Source organism: Mustela nigripes, chromosome 4 (genome assembly GCF_022355385.1).
Source record: "Mustela nigripes isolate SB6536 chromosome 4, MUSNIG.SB6536, whole genome shotgun sequence".
Classification (NCBI taxonomy): Eukaryota; Metazoa; Chordata; class Mammalia; order Carnivora; family Mustelidae; genus Mustela; species Mustela nigripes.
This window is the reverse complement of record NC_081560.1, coordinates 159701863-159713184: the sequence shown is the minus strand read 5'-3', so window position 1 is coordinate 159713184 and position 11322 is coordinate 159701863. Positions and strand designations below refer to the sequence as shown.

Below are 11322 nucleotides of genomic sequence, written 5' to 3'. Positions count from 1 at the left end.
TGGGATGCAGGGAGTTCATTAAACAGACCCATAGGACTGGGGCACCTGACTGGCTCTGCGGGAGAAGTATTCGACTCTTAATTTCAGGATTGTGACTTTGATCCCCACATGCCATGCAGTGTTGATATACTTTAAAAAAAAAAAAAAGACCCAAAAAACAACCACCACCATACGAAGACCTGAACAGGTGACATTCAGTGGTCAGGAGGATCTACTGATCACTGGAATGATAGCTATACATTATCAGATCACTAATAGTAATGTTTGTACAAAGGGATGTTCTCTAAATATATTTGTTCTTAATTGATTAGTACAGTTCTTTCTAAGCTTTTTTTTTTTTAAAGATTTTTATTTATTTATTTGATAGAGAGAGATCACAAGTAGGCAGAGAGGCAGGCAGAGAGAGAGGGGGAAGCATGCTCCCCGCTGAGCAGAGAGCCTGATGTGGGGCTCGATCCCAGGACCCTGAGATCATGACCCGAGCTGAAGACAGAGGCTTAAACCACTGAGCCACCCAGGCGCCCCCTTTCTAAGCTTTTAATAAAGAAAATTAACTTTTTTTTTTTAAGATTTTATTTACTTATTTGACAGAGAGAGATCTCAAGTAGGCAGAGAGGCAGGTAGAGAGAGAGGAGGAAGCAGGCTCCCTGCTGAGCAGAGAGCCCAATGCAGCGCTGGATCCCAGGACCCTGGGATCATGACCTGAGCTAAAGGCAGAGGCTTTAACCCACTGAGCCACCCAGGCACGCCCCTAGAAGTTTCTTTTAAAAGAAACCTTTCACTGATGCATAATAAACCTAAAGTCCTAAAAGTTGTGCTCAGTGAGTTATCATCTGAACATATACTGTGAAACCAACGCACAGGCCAAGAAAAATTTTGCCAGGACACCAGAAGCCCCATTATGCCTCCTATTCAGAACCTCCCCTTGCCCTCACTAAATGTACCCATTGTCATGTACCCATGTACTTTGATTGACATGTACCCATGTCAAAAGCTAGTTTTGCCTGTTTGTGATCTATACATAAATGAAATCATACATTTAATATTTAGTTTCTTTTCTTCATGCTGTTGCAAATAGCACTAGTTATGTTTTCTTATAGTGTCTTATAACTATTCCACTGTTTTTTCCCACTGTATTGTGATAGACATGTGGGTTGGTTCTAGTTTGAGACTATTATGAATAGTATTAATTTCCTATAGAAGGCTTTTCTGTATCCCAATGTATTGGTTTTCTGTTCAACACATATCTACAATTGCTGGAGATGCAATTGTAGATATTTTCTTTTTCAGTAAATACTGCCAAATAATTATTCAAAAGGTTGAAAAGTTTTACTATGAGTTGTCAGTTACTCTACTTTCTTGTCAATACTAAGTATATTCAGGGGTGCCTGGGTGGCTCAGTGGGTTGGGCCTCTGCCTTCGGCTCAGGTCATGATCTCAGGATCCTGGGATCGAGCCCCACATTGGGCTTTGTGCTCAGCGGGAGCCTGCTTCCCCGCTCTCTCTCTCTGCCTGCCTCTCTGCCTACTTGTGATTTCTGTCTGTCAAATAAATAAATAAAATCTTTAAAAAAAATACTAAGTATATTCAGTTCTTCATTTTAAGCATCTGACAGATATGTAATACCCCACTGCAGGGTTTTTTTAAATTTTTTATTTTTTATAAACATATATTTTTATCCCCAGGGGTACAGGTCTGTGAATCGCCAGGTTTACACACTTCACAGCACTCACCAAAGCACATATCCTCCCCAATGTCCATAACCCCACCCCCCTTCTTCCAACGCCCCTCCCCCCAGCAACCCTCAGTTTGTTTTGTGAGATTAAGAGTCACTTACGGTTTGTCTCCATCCCAATCCCATCTTGTTTCATTGATTCTTCTCCTACCCACTTAAGCCCCCATGTTGCATCACCACTTCCTCATATCAAAGAGATCATATGATAGTTGTCTTTCTCTGCTTGACTTATTTCACTAAACATGATATGCTCTAGTTCCATCCATGTTGTCACAAATGGCAAGATTTCATTTATTTTGATGGCTGCATAGTATTCCATTGTGTATATATACCACATCTTCTTGATCCATTCATCTGTTGATGGACATCTAGGTTCTTTCCATAGTTTGGCTATTGTGGACATTGCTGCTATAAACATTCGGGTGCACGTGCCCCTTTGGATCACTACGTTTGTATCTTTAGGGTAAATACCCAGTAGTGCAATTGCTGGGTCATAGGGCAGTTCTATTTTCAACATTTTGAGGAACCTCCATGCTGTTTTCCAGAGTGGCTGCACCAGATTGCATTCCTACCAACAGTGTAGGAGGGTTCCCCTTTCTCTTCATCCTCACCAGCATCTGTCATTTCCTGACTTGTTAATTTTAGCCATTCTGACTGGTGTGAGGTGATATCTCATTGTGGTTTTGATTTGTATTTCCCTGATGCCGAGTGATATGGAGCACTTTTTCATGTGTCTGTTGGCCAACTGGATGTCTTCTTTGCAGAAATGTCTGTTCATGTCCTTTGCCCATTTCTTGATTGGATTATTTGTTCTTTGGGTGTTGAGTTTGCTAAGTTCTTTATAGATTTTGGACACTAGTCCTTTATCTGATATGTCATTTGCAAATATCTTCTCCCATTCTGTCAGTTGTCTTTTGATTTTGTTAACTGTTTCCTTTGCTGTGCAAAAGCTTTTGATCTTGATGAAATCCCAATAGTTCATTTTTGCCCTTGCTTCCCTTGCCATTGGCGATGTTCCTAGGAAGATGTTGCTGCGGCTGAGGTCGAAGAGGTTGCTGCCTGCATTCTCCTCAGGATTTTGATGGATTCCTTTCGTACATTGAGGTCCTTCATCCATTTTGAGTCTATTTTCATGTGTGGTGTAAGGAAATGGTCCAATTTCATTTTTCTGCATGTGGCTGTCCAATTTTCCCAACACCATTTATTGAAGAGGCTGTCTTTTTTCCATTGGACATTCTTTCCTGCTTTGTCGAAGCTTAGTTGACCATAGCGTTGAGGGTCTATTTCTGGGCTCTCTATTCTGTTCCATTGATCCATGTGTCTGTTTTTGTGCCAGTACCACGCTGTCTTGATGATGACAGCTTTGTAATAGAGCTTGAAGTCCAGAATTGTGATGCCACCAACGTTGGCTTTCTTTTTCAATATCCCTTTGGCTATTCGAGGTCTTTTCTGGTTCCATATAAATTTTAGAATTATTTGTTCCATTTGCTTGAAAAAGATGGATGGTACTTTGATAGGAATTGCATTAAATGTGTAGATTGCTTTAGATAGCATAGACATTTTCACAATATTTATTTTTCCAATCCAGGAGCATGGAACATTTTTCCATTTCTTTGTGTCTTCCTCAATTTCTTTCATGAGTACGTTATAGTTTTCTGAGTATAGATTCTGTGCCTCTTTGGTTAGGTTTATTCCTAGGTATCTTATGGTTTGGGGTGCAATTGTAAATGGGATTGACTCCTTAATTTCTCTTTCTTCTGTCTTGTTGTTGGTGTAGAGAAATGCAACTGATTTCTGTGCATTGATTTTATATCCTGACACTTTACTGAATTCTTATACAAGTTGTAGCAGTTTTGGAGTGGAGTCTTTTGGATTTTCCACATATAGTATCATATCATCTGCAAAGAGTGATAATTTGACTTCTTCTTTGCTGATTTGGATGCCTTTAATTTCCTTTTGTTGTCTGATTGCTGAGGCTAGGCCCTCTAGTACTATGTTGAATAGCAGTGGTGATAATGGACATCCCTGCCGTGTTCCTGACCTTAGCAGAAAAGCTTTCAGTTTTTCTCCATTGAGAATGATATTTGCGGTGGGTTTTTCATAGATGGCTTTGATGATATTGAGGTATGTGCCCTCTATCCCTACACTTTGAAGAGTTTTAATCAGGAAGGGATGCTGTACTTTGTCAAATGCTTTTTCAGCATCTATTGAGAGTATCATATGGTTCTTGTTCTTTCTTTTATTGATGTGTTTTATCACATTGACTGATTTGCGGATGTTGAACCAACCTTGCAGCCCTGGAATAAATCCCACTTGGTCGTGGTGAATAATCCTTTTAATGTACTGTTGGATCCTATTGGCTAGTATTTTGGTGAGAATTTTCGCATCTGTGTTCATCAAGGATATTGGTCTATAGCTCTCTTTTTTGATGGGATCCTTGTCTGGTTTTGGGATCAAGGTGATGCTGGCCTCATAAAATGAGTTTGGAAGTTTTCCTTCCATTGCTATTTTTTGGAACAGTTTCAGGAGAATAGGAATTAGTTCTTCTTTAAATGTTTGGTAGAATTCCCCCGGGAAGCCGTCTGGCCCTGGGCTTTTGTTTGTTTGGAGATTTTTAATGACTGTTTCAATCTCCTTACTGGTTATGGGTCTGTTCAGGCTTTCTATTTCTTCCTGGTTCAATTGTGGTAGTTTATATGTTTCTAGGAATGCATCCATTTCTTCCAGATTGTCAAATTTGTTGGCGTAGAGTGCTCATAGTATGTTCTTATAATAGTTTGTATTTCTTTGGTGTTAGTTGTGATCTCTCCTCTTTCATTCATGATTTTATTTATTTGGATCCTTTCTCTTTTCTTTTTGATCAGTCTGGCCAGGGGTTTATCAGTTTTATTAATTCTTTCAAAGAACCAGCTCCTAGTTTCGTTGATTTGCTCTATTGTTTTTTTGGTTTCTATTTCATTGATTTCTGCTCTGATCTTTATGATTTCTCTTCTCCTGCTGGGCTTAGGGTTTCTTTCTTGTTCTTTCTCCAGCTCCTTTAGGTGTAGGGTTAGGTTGTGTACCTGAGACCTTTCTTGTTTCTTGAAAAAGGCTTGTACCGCTATATATTTTCCTCTCAGGACTGCCTTTGTTTTGTCCCACAGATTTTGAACCGTTGTATTTTCATTATCGTTTGTTTCCATGATTTTTTTCAATTCTTCTTTAATTTCCCGGTTGGCCCATTCATTCTTTAGAAGGATGCTCGTTAGTCTCCATGTATTTGGGTTCTTTCCAAACTTCCTCTTGTGGTTGAGTTCTAGCTTCAGAGCATTGTGGTCTGAAAATATGCAGAGAATGATCCCAATCTTTTGATACCAGTTAAGTCCTGATTTAGGACCGAGGATGTGATCTATTCTGGAGAATGTTCCATGTGCACTAGAGAAGAATGTGTATTCTGTTGCTTTGGGATGAAATGTTCTGAATATATCTGCGATGTCCATCTAGTCCAGTGTGTCATTTAAGGACTTTATTTCCTTGCTGATCTTTTGCTTGGATGATCTGTCCATTTCAGTGAGGGGAGTGTTAAAGTCCCCTACTATTATTGTATTATTGCTGATGTGTTTCTTTGATTTTGTTATTAATTGGTTTATAGAGTTGGCTACTCCCACGTTGGGGGCATAGATATTTAAAATTGTTAGATCTTCTTGTTGGACAGACCCTTTGAGTATGATATAGTGTCCTTCCTCATCTCTTATTATAGTCTTTGGCTTAAAATCTAATTGATCTAAGGATTGCCACTCCTGCTTTCTTCTGATGTCCATTAGCATGGTAAATTCTTTTCCACCCCCTCACTTTAAATCTGGAGGTGTCTTCGGGCTTAATATGAGTTTCTTGAAGGCAACATATAGATGGGTTTTGTTTTTTTATCCATTCTGATACCCTGTGTCTTTTGATTGGGGCATTTAGCCCATTAGCATTCAGGGTAACTATTGAGAGATATGAATTTAGTGCCATTGTACTGCTTGTAAGGTGACTGTTACTGTATATTGTCTCTGTTCCTTACTGATCTACCACTTGTAGGCTCTCTCTTTGCTTAGAGGACCCCTTTCAATATTTCCTGTAGAGCTGGTTTGGTATTTGCAAATTCTTTCAGTTTTTGTTTGTCCTGGAAGCTTTTAATTTCTCCTTCTACTTTCAATGATAGCCTAACTGGATATAGTATTCTTGGCTGCATGTTTTTCTGGTTTAGTGCTCTGAAAATATCATGCCAGCTCTTTCTGGCCTGCCAGGTCTCAGTGGATAAGTCAGCTGCCAATCTAATATTTTTACCATTGTATGTTACAGACTTCTTTTCCTGGGCTGCTTTCAGGATTTTCTCTTTGTCACTAAGACTTGTAAATTTTACTATTAGGTGACGGGGTGTGGGCCTATTCTTATTGATTTTGAGTGGCATTCTCTGAACCTCCTGAATTATGATGCTCATTCCCTTTGCCATATTGGGGAAATTCTCCCCAATATTTCTCTCCAGTATACCTTCTGCTCCCCTCTCTCTTTCTTCTTCTTCTGGAATCCCAATTATTGTAATGTTGTTTCTTCTTATGGTTTCACTTATCTCTTGAATTCTCCCCTCGTGGTCCAGTAGCTGTTTGTCCCTCTTTTGCTCAGCTTCTTTATTCTCTGTCATTTGGTCTTCTATATCACTAATTCTTTCTTCTGCCTCATTTATCCTAGCAGTGAGAGCCTCCATTTTTGATTGCACCTCATTAATAGCTTTTTTGATGTCAACTTGGTTAGATTTTAGTTCTTTTATTTCTCCAGAAAGGGCTTTTATATCTCCTGAGAGGGTTTCTCTAATATCTTCCATGCCTTTTTTGAGCCCGGCTAGAACCTTGGGAATTGTAATTCTGAATTCTAGATCTGACATATTACCAATGTCTGTATTGATTAGGTCCCTAGCCTTCGGTACTGCCTCTTGTTCTTTTTTTTTTGTGGTGAATTTTTCCGTCTTGTCATTTTGTCCAGATAAGAGTATATGAAGGAGCAAGTAAAATACTAAAAGGGTGGCAACAACCCTAGGAAAATATGCTTTAACTAAATCAGAAGAAATCCCAAATCGTGAGGGGGGAGAAAGGGGATAAAAATAGGTTCAAAAAGAAAGAAAGAAAAAAAAAGGAAAAAAAAAAAGAAAAGAAAAGAATTTAAAAAAAGAAAATGAATAAAGAAAAATATAAAAAAGAAAAAATATATATTAGATAAACTAGTTAAAAAACGTTAAAAAAGAAAAGGGTAAAAGTTAAAAAAAATTTTAGCAGAAGAAGAGAAAAAAAATGAAAAAGAAAAAAATTAAATTAACTGCAAGACTAAAAAAATCACAGGGAGAAAGCCATGAGTTCCGTGCTTTGCTTTCTCCTCCTCTGGAATTCTGCTGCTCTCCTTGGTATTGAAACCGCACTCCTTGGTAGGTGAACTTGGTCTTGGCTGGATTTCTTGTTGATCTTCTGGGGGAGGGGCCTGTTGTAGTGATTCTCAAGTGTCTTTGCCCCAGGCGGAATGGCACCGCCCTTACCGGGGGCTGGACTGAGTAATCCGCTCGGGTTTGCTTTCAGAAGATTTTGTTCCCTGAACGCTTTCCTTTCCGTAGAGTTCTGAAGGACGGGAATACAAATGGCTGCCTCCTGGTCTCTGGCCCGGAGGAGCCGAGAGCCCGGGGCCCCACTCCTCAGTGCGCCCTCAGAGAACAGTGCCCAGTTACTCCCATCTGCCTGACCTCTGGCCGCGCTCCGAGCTCACCGAGCCTGCGACTGGTTCAAGGTAACACCGAGCTGTGAGCTTACTGTCAGCTGTCTCTGTAGCCGGCTTTCCCTTTCCAATACCCGCAAGCTCTGCGACACTCAGACACCCCCGATCCTTCTGTGACCCTGCGGGACCTGAGGCCATGCTGACCCCGCGTGGGCTTCGCCCCGGTTTAGCCTCTGGAGCAATGTCCCTCAGCGGAACAGACTTTTAAAAGTCCCGATTTTGTGCTCCGTTGCTCCACCGCTTGCTGGGAGCCGGACCCTCCCCCACCCCCGGGGTCTATCTTCCCGTAGCTTTGGATTCACTTCTCCGCCAGTCCTACCTTTCAGAAAGTGGTTGTTTTTCTGTTTCCAGAATTGCTGTTCTTCTTCTCTTCGATCTGCCGATGGATTTGCAGGTGTTTGCAATCTTTAGATAAGCTATCTAGCTGATCTCCTGCTAGCTGAAGTAGTCTCAGCCTGCTACTTCTCCGCCAGCTTGACTCCTCTATCCCATTGCAGTTGTAATTCACATTTCCATGACAATTCGTGATGCAGAGTGCTTTTTCAGATGTCCATTGACAATATCACTTCTTAGCAATAATCGCGCCTTGGATAAACCTCATTAGCTACGATACTGCCACTGCGCAAAGCTGACAATATCACTTCTTTTGTGAAGGGTTTGTAGTTTATATATGAGCCCATTGCTGGCTTCACACACACACACACACACACATATATTTACACATTTTACTTTTAATAATTCTAAGTGTATAGAAAAGTCCAAAGTTTGTAGTTTTCCTTATTTTGTACATTTGAAGTTCCAAAACCATATTTTGGGTTAAAAACAACGCAATTCTCCTATATAACCCTAATACAACTTTCAAAATCAGGAAACTAAAGTTGATGCTTTAGGACCCCACAATCCTCATTTCTATTAATGTTTCACCAAAATTCCCCATGATATTCAGTTCAGAATCCAGTTTAAAAGCATAAGCACATGTTGCAAGAAGTTTTCTCCTTAATCTGTTTCAGTCTGAAATAGTTCCTCAGCCTTTCCTTGACTTCCATGACCCTGCCACTCTTAAAGATGTATGTTGGCTATTTGTAAAATGTCTCTTGATGTGGGTCTGTCTGGTATTTCCTCATGATTAGATTCAGGTTATGTATCTGCCCCCTACCCCTCAAAGATATTAAGTAATCTCTATCCCCAACTTGGGGTTTGAATTTACAACCCTGAGATCAAGAGTCAAATGTTCCACCAACTGGGCCAGCCAGGCTCCCTGAGGTTATGCATCTTTGAAAGGAATATCACAGAATGCTTTTTCTTCTCATTGCATCCTATTGGATGACAATTCCAATCTGCCCCATTATGGGTGTTCACTTTTTTTTGGGGGGGGGGTAATCACTTTGATTACTTAAGAGTGCCTGCCAGAGTCTTCTACCACAAAATTATTTTCTTTATATATTTTTTAAAGATTTTATTTATTTATTTGAGAGAGAGACAGTGAGAGAGAGCATGAACAAGGAGAAGGTCAGAGAGAGAAGCAGACTCCCCGCGGAGCTGGAGCTGGGAGCCCGATGAGGGACTTGATCCTGGGACTCCAGGATCACGACCTGAGCCGAAGGCAGTCGTCCAACCAACTGAGCCACCCAGGCATCCCTTCTTTATATTTTTTAAAAAGATGTTATATTTGAGAGTGCACAAGCAGCAGGGAAGGGGCGGAGTCACTACTGAGCATGGAGCCTCAGACAGGGCTCTATGCCAGGACCCTGGGATATGACCTAAGCTGAAGGCAGACACTTAACCAACTGAGCCACCCAGGCATCCCCACCATAAAATTATTTTAATAAAATTTGTAATTTTTTAAAAAAGGTTTTATTTATTTGAGAGAGAGAGCCTAAGCACAAGCAGGGGGAGCGGCAGGCAGAGGGAGAAGCAGACTCCCTGATGAGACGGAGCCTGATGTGGGACTCGATCCCAGGCAGACACTTAACTGACTGAGCCACCCAGGAGCTCTTTAGCACCATTTGTAATTAAATATTTCGAAGGCAGACTCTTTGAAACCTTGTTACTATTCATCAACTTTTCACTGGTATTTATATATCATTATGAAATCAGACAATTACTTTCATAGGTCACAATCTATTGTATCATTGATTTTTTAAAATTGTCTAATGATGGGATTCTTTACTCTTCACATAACCCCACCAATCTTTGAGCAATTTCTTATTTTCTAATGGAGTAGTATATTTCAGTTTTATCTCCTACTTCTCCTGCTTGGCTCTCCAACCAGCCATTTCTCTAGAGTCCTGGTTCTTAATAAAAAATGTGGTTTAAGAGGCACCTGGGTGGCTCAGTGGGTTAAGCCTCTGCCTTCAGCTCAGGTCATGGTCTCGGGGTCCTGGGATCGAGCCCCACTTTGGGCACTCTGCTCAGTGGGGAGCCCGTGTTTCCCTCTCTCTGCCTGCCTCTCTACTTGTGATCTCTCAAATAAATAAATAAATAAAATATTATTTTAAAAACTTTTTATTTATTGAGAGAGAGAGACAAGAGAGAGCATGAGAGGAGAGAGGTCCGTGGGAGAAGCAGACTCCCCGCTGAGCAGGGAGCCCAATGTAGGACTCAATCCTGGGACTCCAGGATCATGACCTGAGCCAAAGGCAGTCACTTAACCAACTGAGCCACCCAGGCACCCTAAATAAATAAAATCTTTTTTAAAAATGTGGTTTAGGGGTACCTGGGTGGCTCAGTTGGTTAAGAGTCTGCCTTCAGTTTAGGTTGTGATCCTGGGGTCCCGGGATCCAGCCCCATCAGGCTCCCTGCTCAAGGGAAGTCTCCCTCTAGCCTTTCCCTGGCTCATGCTCTCCCTCATAAATAAAATCTTTCTTTAAAAAACAGTCTGGCTTGGTGGGGCTCCTGGGTGGCTCAGTTGGTTGAGTAACCAACTCTTGGTTTCTGCTCAGGTCATGGTCTCAGCATCATGGGACTGAGTCCTTCATTGGACTCCTTATTCAGCAGGAAGCCTGCTTCTCCCTCTCCCTCTCCCTGCTTGTATTCTCTCCGTCAAATAATTTAAAAAGAAAGAAAGAAAGAAAGAAAGAAAGAAAGAAAGAAAGAAAGAGTGAGTCTTAAAAGAAATTAGGAGTCTCACATTCTCTGAAGAGAATGTAAGTTACACCCACTTTGGAAAGGACAGGCAAGCATAACATGTGACCTCTGTGGACCAAGGTTTTAAGTGACAGAAACACCTGCCTCCCACGCTAGTGTTATCAGATCTGACCCATCCCAGCACCCCAGCAGGGCAAGTTCAGAGGTTCAGAGAACACGATGTTTCTCCTCTGGCCAAAACCAGAGCGTCCTCAGAAAATGAGTTGGTTTACATGACCCCTGAACCTCCCAGGAGTGTGTACTTTTCCACTAGGATTTTAAACTAGGCAGGGGAACTTTCTGCAGAGTTCACAGAATTCACTGGACATCCCGAGAAGGAAAATAACCCTAAGAGCAGTTATTACATTTTTCTATCAAAAATTCTAGGGGCGCCTGGGTTACTCAGAGGGTTAATTAAGCCTCTGCCTTCGGCTCAGGTCAAGGTCTCAGGGTCCTGGGATCAAGGCCAGCATCAGGCTCTCTGCTCAGCAGGGAACCTGCTTCCCACTCTCTCCACCTGCCTCTCTGCCTACTTGTGATCCCACTCCCTGTGTCAAATAAATAAATAAAATCTTAAAAAAAAAATTCTGATTTTCAGGGTTAAGCCTCTGCCTTCAGCTCAGGTCATGGTCTCAGTGTCCTGGGATCTCATTGGGTCTCTGCTCAGCAGGGAGCTTGCTTCC

General features: G+C 41.4%; 1 pseudogene; it reads right to left on the bottom strand.

Moving 5' to 3' along the window:
* Positions 1-8082: 8082 nt before the first annotated feature.
* LOC132016980 (U4 spliceosomal RNA) lies at positions 8083-8143 on the bottom strand (annotated as a pseudogene).
* Positions 8144-11322: the final 3179 nt, after the last annotated feature.